Source organism: Megalobrama amblycephala, linkage group LG18, assembly GCF_018812025.1.
Source record: "Megalobrama amblycephala isolate DHTTF-2021 linkage group LG18, ASM1881202v1, whole genome shotgun sequence".
In the NCBI taxonomy this organism is placed as follows: Eukaryota; Metazoa; Chordata; class Actinopteri; order Cypriniformes; family Xenocyprididae; genus Megalobrama; species Megalobrama amblycephala.
In genome coordinates, this window is record NC_063061.1 from 15,259,522 (window position 1) to 15,272,788 (window position 13,267).

The following is a 13,267-nucleotide window of genomic DNA, read 5'->3' on the forward strand; positions in this document are numbered from 1 at the left end:
AGAGTAGTACATATATATTCATAAAACTGTAGGCAAAAAGTACCTGGATTAGAGATTCTGAAGTGCACATCCAATAGACACTTTACTATCCCATGAATGTAAGTGAAGTGAAGCAACTGATGCTGGTAGGTCACGTGACAATGACAACATGATGAATGTATTACATCTTGATTACATTCATTTTTCACAGTCACAAAGTAAGAACTTATTCCAAAGAAGTACATAATCAGAGAGCCTGCCAATTGAAAAGCAGCCACAGTCTTTATTAGTGAATGACTGAATCACTCAACCAAATTGATTCATTCAAAAACTCATTTATTTTGGAGACAGGCAACAGTTAATTCTTCATTTAGAAGTATTTTTAATAGTGGAGCAAAAACAGACAAATTAGTATAAATGGCAATATTGTGTCTAAAATGTACGCTCCTCATTATTAACTTTGAATAGGTTGTATAAAAGGCAGTTATTAAAAAAAATACTGTGGTTAATAAGCAATAATCACACCTGCAATTGTGCTGCAATCACTGATATTCATAACAACAGCACTCATGTTGTTCATATAATACTGCTTTAATGAAAACACAATTGACTTGATTGACTTCTTGTAGAATCTGATTTCACACCAGTGGTGTTTATTAATTTATGAAACATGCACAATAGACATTTACACTGGACAGGGTTTGTCTATGAAATCATTTCTCAATAAAAGACAGCATTTGTCCATTGCTGTCATGTGAAGTCTTCTGTCTTATCAAGAACTGTGAGAAAACCCATAGAAGTTGCCTAGTCAAGTGTGAAAATTTTCCCATCATTCCAGCACCACTGACCATGACAGAGGAAAAGAAAAAGGGTGCAAAATCCGTCAACATGTTCCACCTTCTAATTTACATTCATGCTGTGGAATAGACAGGGGAGCACAAAAGCCCCATATTCCATCTGGAAACCTTTAGCGTGCCATCATGGGGATAGAGAGGAGGATAGAATGAAAATGAAGTGATAGAAAACAATACCACAGCGCTTATTCTTCAAAGAATTCAGATTTAATTTGCACTCATTAATCTGGAGGTAGGAATCACTGGGCTCTTCAATTCCCATGTTCCCACAACCCAGTGTAAAATCACAGGTTTGCAGACAGTATTTTGACTGACGTGTCTCATATGAGGTATTTACATATCATTCAAACTGATCCCTGTCAGCCTGTTGCAACAGTTACAAAAAGCCCAAAACTTTGATACCAAATCACCTGACACAACCTTCAATACAGAAGAGCAAACCCAAGCAAAAATGTCGGCAAATCTGCAAGAATTTTCTTTGAGAAACTTGTTTTCACTCTTGAACAACATAAACTAATTCTAATGAGAACTGTTTCAGGATCATTTTACTTTACTAAAATCAAGTTTGTTTTGTTGTTTACATGTCTATGTAGTGTTTTTAATATGTTTTAAGACAAACCATGTGCAAATTCATAAGACAGCACCATTGCTGAAGATTTTATGTTTAAAACTGCAGTAAATCAAAGACAGTCTAAAACCCGTGGTTTGAAATAGTGGGTGCTTGTGACGTCACAGACTACCTTGTAACCAATCAAGACAACGTGCCAGTGGGATTTAGCATTTCATTAATAATGACTGCTCTAAAGCAGATAAGAGAAGGCAGGTTATCCTGGTATATTTTCTGTTGATAGGAAAAATTGTGTAGATTTAGTAATATAGCGAGTCTATGATGTATATTATGGTGTTATGATAAACTATTTGCCTTTCTCCACTGACGTTCTGAGTTGTTCAAAGGGTTTGGGATACTGATTGTTAGAAGTCAGCTGTTTGATTCCGAGATATATTTATTATTAGCTGTTTGATAACGTAGTCAAGCAAAAGGCTAATAATTTTAATTACTGTTATGTGCCTGACAGAACCGTCGGAAGGGCTGTGCCATGTGTGCGAGTGCATATCATGGTAAAGTAGCTAAAGTGACAGCTGATTTGAAGTAAAGCCAATAAAGTTCATGTTTTTGACCTTCGAAATATTTTAATACTATAAAACATAGCTAAAACAAAATTGCTCTGGGCGTGTGACCATAATTCGTGTGCATATGTCAGTCAGTGTGGCATCACACGTCAAGTTCGGAGAAAGCTTTATTCAGTCCATTTTAAATACTTATATTGGCTAGGTTTGGAATGGATCAAACCATAGATATTAGTCTACCTGATGAGTTCAAGTAAATACGCTGGAAATCCGTGCTCATTCAAGGCTGTGCATTTATTGCATGAAGGCTACGGAGAAGGCACGGGCGCCTGCAGGATTTCAGACGGTAGGCCTAACGTTACACACAAAGGGTTTTTTATTTAACACTATAAAGTTAAATAAGCATATATAGCTTATTTTGCAATATATAAGCATATATATAAGCAATATATACGCATATATAGCAGTATATAAGCATATATTGCTCGTCACTACAGCAACAGTAGACTCTTTGAGCTGCTGTGAGCGAGTGGAGGCGGGTCTAATTAGCATATTCATTGAACCATGAATATTAAATTAGGCAAGGGTGTAGAGTTATATTCAAGCTATTTTAAGGCATGAAAAAAAAAAATCACTGGAAAAAATGTTTAAATATGTCATTTTGGTGATCAAAGATGAGTTTTAAGTGATAAAATAATTGACTACAGTGGGACTTTAAAGGGTTCACCCAAAAATGATTGTCATGTCATTGTCATTGAAAATTCTGTCATTAATTACTCACCCTCATGTAGTTCCAAACCCATAAGACTTTCCTTCATCTTTGGAACACAAATGAAGATCTTTTTGATGAAATCTGAGAGCGTTCTTTCACTCCATTGACAGCCTACACAACTACCACTTTCAAGCCCTCAAAAGGTAGTAAAGACATCATAAAAGTAATCCATGTGACTCCAGTGGTTTAGCCTCAATTTTACGTTGCAATGCGAGTGCTTTGTTTGGGAAAAAAAAAACATAATTAATCTTCAACGCGCATTCACAAGAGCACCACGACGCATCCGTGTTGTGTTGATGTGAGAGTAGACACTGTTGCGTGAACTCGCATTGGAGATTAATATTTTGTAAATAAAGTGGTAAATTATGTTTGTTTTTACCTTTCTGGGGATTGAAAGTGGTAGGCAGGTTAGAATAGTTTTCATTAAAATAATAAAAAATAAATCAGATTTCATTAAAAAGATCTTCATTTGTGTTCCAAAGATGAACGAAAGTCTTACAGGTTTGGAACAACATCAGGGTGAGTAATTATTGACAGAATATTTATTTTTGGGTGAACTAACCCTTTAATGTAGATTCAGCACCCTGGACAGTGACTAGAGCACCAGATCTTCTTACAATTTGCCACTGACACATATTACAAAGCATATTGTGTATAATACTTTGTAATATGCATGTAACTGTAAACTATTCTAACCATACAGGAATATTTTTTGACCATTTCTCCTGATAGTGAACTGAAATTATGGGCCTAGAGTAAAACTGGCCAACATAAATATAGCAGGTTAGAAAGGAAAATAATAATAGGGCAAATGCAGTGTTAACAGTAGAGGAGCAAAGAAAACAGTTACCAGCAAAGGAAAGTCATGTATTTGATTTTGTACAAATCCAATTGGCAAGTGAGTCTTTGATGAATGGGGCACAATAACTAGTCCACAATTACAGTAGTGCTTTCTGGAATGTTTGTTTTGGGTAATTCCCAAAGTCCCAATGAGTCAAACTGTATTTGATTAATGTTATTATATAATTACCCAGTTTTAGCATTCATTACAGGATGTACAAACACAAATGTCTCAGTCAAGCAACAGAAAGTAGGTTTGCTTAAAATATGCACTCAGAATCATGATTATAAACAGAACGAGGCAATGAGTAGGAAGGAAGGATAAAGGGGAAGCAGGAGAGAAAGGAAGAAAGAGGATAAGCCTCATGAAGCAACTACAAAATGCAAATAAATAGCTGAAACCTATGAGGAGCCATCATCAGTGTCTCTGCAGAGACACCCTACAACCCCATTCCCTGCGTCACAAATGCTACGAGCAAAACAGATTGTTGATATTAAATCTAAATTGAAGTTCCTGGATGAGGGCTGGCTCCTTGAAAACAAAAAGGTAGATCAAAGGCATTTTCCTCACATCCAGAATTATCTCGCTACATTAGCCGAGACACTTACAAATAGCAATTATTAATGATGGAGGTCTTGATGGTTGTATAAGGCTGATCATATCAGTGAACCAATTTGAGGTTACCAGCGAAACGATGGATTTTTGTAAGAAAAATATGCATATTTAAAACTTTGCAAACTATGAAAACTAACTTCTGGCAAACGGCCATACGCAAGTCGAGTTATGGCAAAAGAATAACCTCTGACCCGACGCATAATTTATGCACCAAACGAAGTTGCAATCTGTTTGTTTGAAAGGGCTGATTGGTTCATTGGTCCAAGTTGAGAATGGGACTAACTGTTTGATGAACAATAAAAGACAGGAAAAATTTGAAAGTTGTCTGAAAACGTTCTTTTTTTTTTCCTAGTTCTGTTTGATCCAATTAGTGGTGTACAAATTATACACTTTGACTTTAATTTAAACCTTATTTCAGTCATGACAACTCTAGATTATAGCTGTTGTTGTAGATTATTGCTGCTGCTGCAGAGCAAGTACAGGAACTTGCTACTGCCAGTACATATACCGATACGCTTCTGCGAGTAAGACATAGTGCTGCTGCACAAATAGCATATATCAATAGCCCATAACAGATCTATACAGGTGGAGCTGGGGAAGGCGGAGGGTTTTAGAGGAACTCTGAAGCACGCTGCAAACTGCTATAGTGAATGTAACCAGCCATTTAAATGTGTGAGCAACAAGCTCATTGGCTGCAGAAGTGACATGGACCAATCAGCTGGTGCCAAGTAGTTAACACTGTAATTATCATCAGCTTGTTTTAAGACCCATCAGCCTGCGCCATCTAGAGTTTCATGACAGAACTACACGCATAATCCACTTTCTGTGGTTCAAGTTTCTCAGCATGCCCTGTTATTCCTTTAAATAAATTTCCTATTTACATGCTGCGAGAATCTGCGATGAGTGCTTTTGTTGAAAGTATGTTGTTTTTGCCAAACATTTTGGCAAATTTGAGACAGGCGAGAGTGTTCTTTTGGAGAGCTGTGGTTTCCTCCTTTTTTTGTCCCAAGTGACCTCTCTGTGTCTCATGCAGCTCCTTTATTCTTTAGTAAAGGTGAAAGATGTATACAATCTGAGCAGAAACATGAGTGTACTCATTCATTCTTGCCATACTGTTTTTGCCAACATGTTCTCCAACCAATACGCCTATATAGGTTGTTTGTCACTTCTCTGAAATACGACCCATTGGAGCGTTTACTAAAGTTGCACCCCTATCAACAACAGGACACTTTCATTTTAATGCATTGTTCCCTTTTATCCGCGTCATATTTCGGGTTTCGCATAGCTCAATTGGCAAAGCATTGCAATATACAGGTGCTGGTCATATAAGTAGAATATCGTGAAAAAGTTCATTTTTTTTATTGTAAATTATTTTTAAAAATGAAACTTTTATATAATCTAGATTCCCTACATGTAAAGTAAAACATTTCAAAAGGTTTTTTTTTTTTTAAATTTTGATGATTAGAGCGTACAGCTCATGAAAGTCCAAAATCCAGTATCTCAAAATATTAGAATATTTCCTAAGATCAATCAAAAAATGGATTTTCAAAACAGAAAAGTTCAAGTTCTTTAAAGTATGTTCATTTGTGCACTCAATACTTGGTCGGCAGCACATATTACAGCAAATGACTTGCTCCTAGCACAAATTACAGCATCAGTGAAGTGTGGCATGGAAGTGATCAGCCTGTGGCACTGCTGAGGCACTATTGAGCCTTCAGATCATCTGTATATTGTTGGATCGACTGTTTCTCATCTTTCTCTTGAAAATATCCCATAGATTCAGGTCAGGCATGTTGGCTGGCCAATAAAGCACAGTAATATCATGGTCAGCAAACCACTTGGAAGTGGTTTTTGCACTGTGGGCAGGTGCTAAAGTCCTGCTGGAAAAGGAAATCAGCATCTCCATAAAGCTTGTCAGCAGATGGAAGCATAAAGTGCTCCAAAATGTCCTGGAAGATGGCTGCATTGACTTTGCACTTGATAAAACACAATGGACCAACACCAGCAGATGTCACGGCCCCCCGAATCATTACTGACTTCAGAAACTTCCCACTAGACTTCAAGCAGCTTGGATTCTGTGCCTCTCCAGTCTTCCTTCAGACTCTGGGACCATGATTTCAACATGATATGCAAAATTTACTTTTATCTGAAAAGAGGACCACTGTTCACTGTCCAGTTCTTTTTCTCCTTAGCCCAGGTAAGAAGCTTCTGACGTTGTTTCTGTTTCAGAAGTGGCTTGGTAGTCCTTTTCCTGAAGATGTCTGAGTGTGGTGGCTCTTGATGCGCTGACTCCGGCTTCATTTGACTCATTGTAAAGCTCTCCCAAGTGTCTGAATCAGCTTTACTTGACAGTATTCTCAAGCTTGTGGTCATCCCTGTTGCTTGTGCACCTTTGCCTACCCAATTTCTTCCTTCTAGTCAACTTTGCATTTAATATGCTTTGATACATCACTCTGTAAACAGCCACCACATTCAGTAATGACCATCTGTGACTTACTCTCTTTGTGGAGGGTGTCAATGATTGTCTCCTGGACCATTGCCAAGTCAGCAGTCTTCCCCACTAGTGTGGTTTCAAAGAACAAGAGATACCCGGAATTTATACTGTAGGGATGGTCATTTAATGAAACTCAAATGTAAATATTCTAATATTTTAAGATACTGGATTTTGGACTTTTATTAGCTGTACACTCTAATCAACAAATTAAAAAAAAAAAAAAAAAAAAAAAAACCTTTTGAAATGTTTTACTTTACATGTAGGGAATCTAGTATAAATGAAAGTTTCATTTTTAAAAATAATTTACAATAAAAAAAAGAACTTTTTCACGATATTCTAATTATATGACCAGCACCTGTATAACAATATGCAATCATGCGATTGTGGGTTCGATCCCAGGGAACGCATGTGCTCATAAAGTGTAAATGCACCTATAGGGTCGGGGGTTTTTTTGGAGGACAGTCTGGTTTTTGCAACTTCTTTGTAATGTTGCTGTAGTTATTTTACTTGGATAGTGTGAATGGTGTTCTGTAATCTTCAGGTACGCATTTTCTAACTGGCCACAGCTCCTTAGTAATGTTTTTCCTCTTTATAGCTTCTTTAGCATCAAATCCTTATCTGGGGTCTTCAGACATTTCTTTTGATCATGGCATGAGTCCTACTATGAAGAGACACTCCTGAATAGTGAAAGGAACATATTTTGCTCTAAACTGTCTGTAATCAACCTGCCATATGGCCAAATAACCCACTGAGGTTATTTGGCTACAGAGGAAGTATTCTAGGGCATCGTAGGCGCGTGATGTGAATGTTGTTCAAAAGATAACCATCTTAATTACAAAAATTAGTATTAAGAGCACTTAGTACTAATGTCAAATTAAACGTTTTACTTTAAAGTACATTTTGAATCATTATGCTTTAATAATCTTGCCATGCTTTAAAGAAGTGAATTTTGATATGTTTACATACTAAAGCACATTTAAAGTACTTAATTATAATTTAACTGTAGTGTGTTATTCGCTATTACATTTAAAGGTAATATATTTTAAATGTACTAAATTGCAACTTCAGCATTCCTCCAAATATCTTTCCAAGTGTTCAGCAGAAAAAAAGACATTTAAATAGGTTTGGAACAACCTGAGGGTGAATAAATGATGACAGAGTTTTCATTTTTGGGTGAACTATCCCTTTAAGAGTGTTCAACTACAGCTCAAAACATTTTAGAACATGTTTACACCTGTATTTAGCATAGTCCACTTGTGATGTAGCTCACCACATTTTAGAACAGATCTTTAGGCAAACGAATCCTTTCTCTAAAACAGGGGTGTCCAAACCTGCTCCAGGAGGGCCACTTTCCTACAGAGTTCAGCCCAAGTTTGCCTCAACAAACCTGCTTGGAAGTTTCTAGGATGCCTAAGACTTTGATTAGCTGGTTCAGGTGAGTTTAAGTGGGGTTGGAGCTAAACTCTGCAAAACAGTGGCCCTCCAAGAGCAGGACTGGACCCCCCTGCTCTAAAAAGACTGAGAAAAATGCTACGGACAAAAATATCTCATATTAAAGCTACAATATTTATATTATTTATAACACGGCTTGACAGAACTTGCTTACCTCATGTGCGCAGAGACTAGAGAAGGGCAAGTTATTTTAATGGTTCGCTTGGCTGGATTTTACAGTGCTAATCATTTGTAAGGGCAGACGAACTGTGGACTGGAGGTGAAATATGAAGGCTTTAGTGCTGGGCCCCTGGCTCTACTTTAATAATGGTGGTTGAGCTGCAAGTAGAAGAGAGAAGAACGCCATTTGGAGGCTTTGGATTCTCACTGAGGAGGGTGATACTAAAGGGATCACACAAAGATGACCGGCAGACATAAACAAAAGTGCACTGAAAGAACCTTAGATTTAGAACAGAACTTTAAGTCTGCACACACACATACACAAAAAAGGTTTAAACATCCAATTTTCTGTTACAGTTACACTCATAATTCTTGTGCCACATATGAAGCTATCTGGACAGACTTGCAGGCTTTACAATCCAATGGAAACTCAAGCTTGCAACAAAATTGGGCTTCTAAATCTTGGCCGACATAATTCACGTCTTCCGGAGTTTTCAGAGTAAGAGGATGTACAAATATTCAGACACGCCACATAATGAAAGGAGCAGCAGCAGTAGAAAACAAACCACTTTCTGGATTCCGCCTTTAGCAAGAGTGGGATTATTTTCAGTTCGCCAGAAACATTAAGATTAGCTCAAACTGTGAGTAATGGTTCCAGGCATTAGGGGAAAGGAAATAATGCCATTGAAACCAAGAGCTCCAACAGGAGAACACATAGTGGTTTACAACTAGAGAGAAAATTAGCCAGACCAGACTCAAGCTAAATCAAGCTTTCAGCAAAAAACATACAGACAAACCAAAATTTATTCAGACATGTTTTGATATTTTTGGTATATTTTTACTAGTGGGTGCAGGACACTATGGTTCATTTATGTAAGTGAGGATAGTAAAATAAAGTAAACTGTGACATATTATACCCAAATATTCTTCATACAGTGGACTACCAGTAAAATTGATAAAAATTTGGAACCAAAAATTATTTAGACACTTTGACCTGACCATGTTTTGCTTGGTGCTAACCAAGTGTTATCTGACATAATTAAGATTAATTTTTTTTTTTCTGACACAGTTTAACTCTGAGATCTTGTCATATTTTATTACCATTTTTTAAACTATAGTGAATAAACTGTCTTAATGAATGAAATGTCCAAGGTGTCTGAATAAATTTTGGTTTGACTATATATATATATATATATATATATATATATATAGCACTAATGATCGCATGATGCTTGTACCATAGGCATTGCTATTAAGATTCTGGCATAAAAATACATATTTCAGACTATTTCATGCCATCAACCTAAGTGAAAATGGACAGGACTGATTTGAAATACAAGCTGCAGGAATATCATTTGCCTACAGTCTGTTTTGTTGCAGTATAATTATATAACAAAGGAAATTAAAGGCGTAATTGATTTCCCTTGTGAGGAGGTATGGCATTTTGTGTGTCATATGAGAGCATCTTCTCTGTTTGTCAAAATGACCATCTGTTATATATGCTTATATGTTAAAAGGATACTTCACCCAAAAATAAAAATTCTGTCATCATTCACACTCAACTTTATGTCATTCCAAACTTGCATGACATTCTTCCTTCTTCTGAACACAAAAAAAATACATTTTGAAGAATGTTTTTGTCCATACAATTAACATCAATAGAGTCCAAAAAATGTTTTTTGCATGGACTAAAATATCTTTTTTTGTGTGTTTTCTGTGGAAGAAAGAAAGTCATAGTGGTTGGGAACAACATGATAATGAGTAAAAGATGACAGAATTTTCACTTTCGGGTGAATTATCCATTTAAAGGAATAGTTCAACCAAAAAAATGAACATTTTGTCATCACTTCCTCGCCCTTAAGTTGTTCCAAACTGATATGAGTTTCTTTCTTCTGTTGAACACAAAAGATCTTTGGTAATCAAACAGTTGACTGACTTCCATAGTAGGAAAAAAATACTATGTCAATGTAAAAAAGTCAATGGCAACCATCAACTGTTTGATTAACATTCTTTAAAATATCTTCTTTTGTATTCAACAGAAGAAAGAAACTCATACAGGTTTGGAACAACTTAAGGGTGCGTAAGTGTAGACAAAATTGTCATTTTTGCGTGAAATACCCCTTTAAGTCGAATAAAACAAAGTGCAAAAAACAGCACACTACTGTCCAAAAGAGAGGAAAAACAAGCTAAAATCAGCCAGAGGTTTCATACGCAGCATGTAAACACTGTGGGAGAGAAATAAACCTGCCCAATGTAGAGAGGAAAAAAAATACATTTACATGTGTCATTTATATGTAGACACTCTGAGTATAATTTTTTTGATCTCAAGTCAATGCATGTGGAGACTGAGGGTTTCCCTACATACCACAGCATACTGGCATATCACATTCTATGTATATCTGAAACAGGTGGGCTGCCTCTGTAGTGAGAGTAGGAGAGCGTTTCCATGAGAACTGTGACTGCTAAGTATTCACAGCCAGTATGAAAACTATGTGGCGCTTACTACTAGTTATGCGGGGCCAGTACAAAACATTTAAGAGAAAATGGTAGCTACATACGCAGAGAATAATAACTCAACAGACCTAGTTTAGAACAAGAGTAAATTCAATCTTACCTGCTCTGACAGAAAGACGTACGTTAACAGAGGTTCATTTTGTTGGGTAGCTCTTGTATAGGCAGTGCGAAAAATAACAAGTTTGTACCTGAAACAATAATGTAGTCTTGAATAAATATATATTTGAACGTGGGTGTTTCGTTTCATAGAATCGTCTATTTCATTCTGACATCAAGTAACCTGAAAACATGGAGGGTGCAGTCTATTACTCATTTGTTGCAATCAGTTCGCTTTCTTTGTGTATATTAAACCTACCGTCAGGTTTCTAACAGCAAATAATACTGTATTAGTAGCACTGTAATGTGGTGTGGTGAGTAAATTCGTTGTACTTACAAAGACGGTGTGTGGATTCCGGTGGACACTGGCTGTTGACTTGCTGTAGTTCGGTTTAATTCACAGTGAATGAGCTCGGTGCGCGCGGCTCATGTCTCCACGGAGCAGCGGTGATGCGCGCGAGCTGTACAGCGGTGCAGTTCTTGATCTGACAGTTCAAACAATACAAACAACTAACAAACACAAATCCAATCAAGTTGTAGACTCGAGGCGAGACTGATTTTTAAGAAAATCTCGCGGCGAGACAAAAGAGCGTCTTACGTTCAAGATGAGACGTGAACGAAGACGCGATTCGAATTAAAAAGTGGTCGACGAAAGATCTTCGAGATGTTTGGTAACACCAACTGCAGCCCATTCACATAATTCCGAACACTAGAGAAAATATAAAATGCCTGGTTCCAGCAATGGCATTTTAAGGAGGGAAATAGGCTGTCTGTGAAAAGCGAAGACTATATTATACACTGGGAGGATAGATAGAGAGAGAAAAGAATGAAGAATGATCAGAGCCGCACATGGACGTGTGGCGCCAGAGGGAGTGAATGAGAAGATGTTAACTATACGCTCGCATCAGCATCAGCCAGCCTCGCCATGAGGAAGGAGGAGACGGGCGGAGTTTGTTGGAAAAGGTAATATGGAAATGAACACTCTGTTTTCTTTTTGGCGAATGGTTTGTGCAGAAAGCTGAGACGGTGCGAAAAGCAGCATTTTTTCAGCAGCGTGGACTGCAGAAAGGGGAGGTGACATTTTCCTATATTATAGCACGTGCAGGTTTGCCGGAGTGTCGCTGGCAGGCATGGCGAGCCAACACCGGACGGTAATTCATCAAACTGGCACTGATGTAGCACAGTCATATTAGAAATGCTAATTATCTTGGCTAGAGTGTAAAAGCACGTGCACATCAGAGGAGCTGAATTAATTTGTACCATCAACTCTGACCCCACTACTGGTGACACTGATTCAATTATGACACTTAGCGAGCTTTAACTATTGTGGTTCAAAGGTGAACAGCTGTATCATTGAATCGCGTCAGGTATAATAAAAAAGTTAGCCTATAGTACATTTTCTCAAGGTTATTTTCACTTCATAATGTTTTATGCAAAATATCCTCCTCTCTATTATAGATTAAAGAATGATTCGAAGAACTCTACTGTACCTAAATTGCCCTGCTGAGAGAAAAATCATCTTAAAGGGTTAGTTCACCCAAAAATGAAATTTCTGTCATTAATTACTCACCGATCATGTCGTTCCACACCCCGTAAGACCTTCGTTCATCTTCAGAACACAAATTAAGATATTTTTGATGAAATCTGAGATGACTCGTCCATAGACAGCAATACTGTCAAGGTCCAGGAAGGTAGTTAAGACATTGTTAAAACAGTCGACGTGTCTGCAGTGGTTCAACCTTAATTTTATGAATACTTTTTGTGTGCAAAAACTAAACAAAAATAATGACTTTATTCAACAATATCTTATGTGTCATTCTCATACGCTGTTTACGTTCAGCGCTTCCAGGTTCTACGTCAGAACGCAGACTCATTATCGACGACGTGGTTCACGTGAGCAGCACGATGCATGCCGGCCGGGCCAATAATAACGAGTCTGCGTTCTGAGGAACCTGGAAGCGCTGAACGTAAACAGCATATGAGAATGACACAGAAGATATTGTTGAATAAAGTCATTATTTTTGTTTTGTTTTTGCGCACAAAAAGTATTCTCATCACTTCTTAACATTAAAGGTGCCTTAGATTCAAAAATTGAATTGACCTTGGCATAGTTGAATAACAAGAGTTCAGTACATGGAAATGACATACAGTGAGTCTCAAACACCATTGTTTCCTCCTTCTTATATAAATCTCATTTGTTTAAAAGACCTCCGAAGAACAGGCGAATCTCAACATAACACCGACTGTTACGTAACAGTCGGGGTGTACGCCCCCAATATTTGCATATGCCAGCTCATGTTCAATGCATTACACAAGGGCTAAACATCTGGATCTGTGCACAGCTGAATCATCAGACTAGGTAA

General features: G+C 37.4%; 1 protein-coding gene across 2 annotated transcripts in view; it reads right to left on the reverse strand.

Annotated features, from left to right (window-relative positions):
* slc8a4a (solute carrier family 8 member 4a) overlaps positions 1-12,456 on the reverse strand; it is a 91,998-nt gene extending 79,542 nt beyond the window's left edge. The window contains exons 1-2 of one of the 2 annotated variants that reach the window (XM_048165784.1): positions 11,242-12,456; positions 10,909-10,996 (exon numbers count right to left, since the gene is read on the reverse strand). The gene's annotated coding sequence lies outside the window, so the exon portion shown is untranslated. The remainder of the gene's footprint in view (positions 1-10,908; positions 10,997-11,241) is intronic. The other variant, XM_048165783.1, reaches the window with a different exon arrangement.
* Between the last annotated feature and the right edge of the window lie 811 nt (positions 12,457-13,267).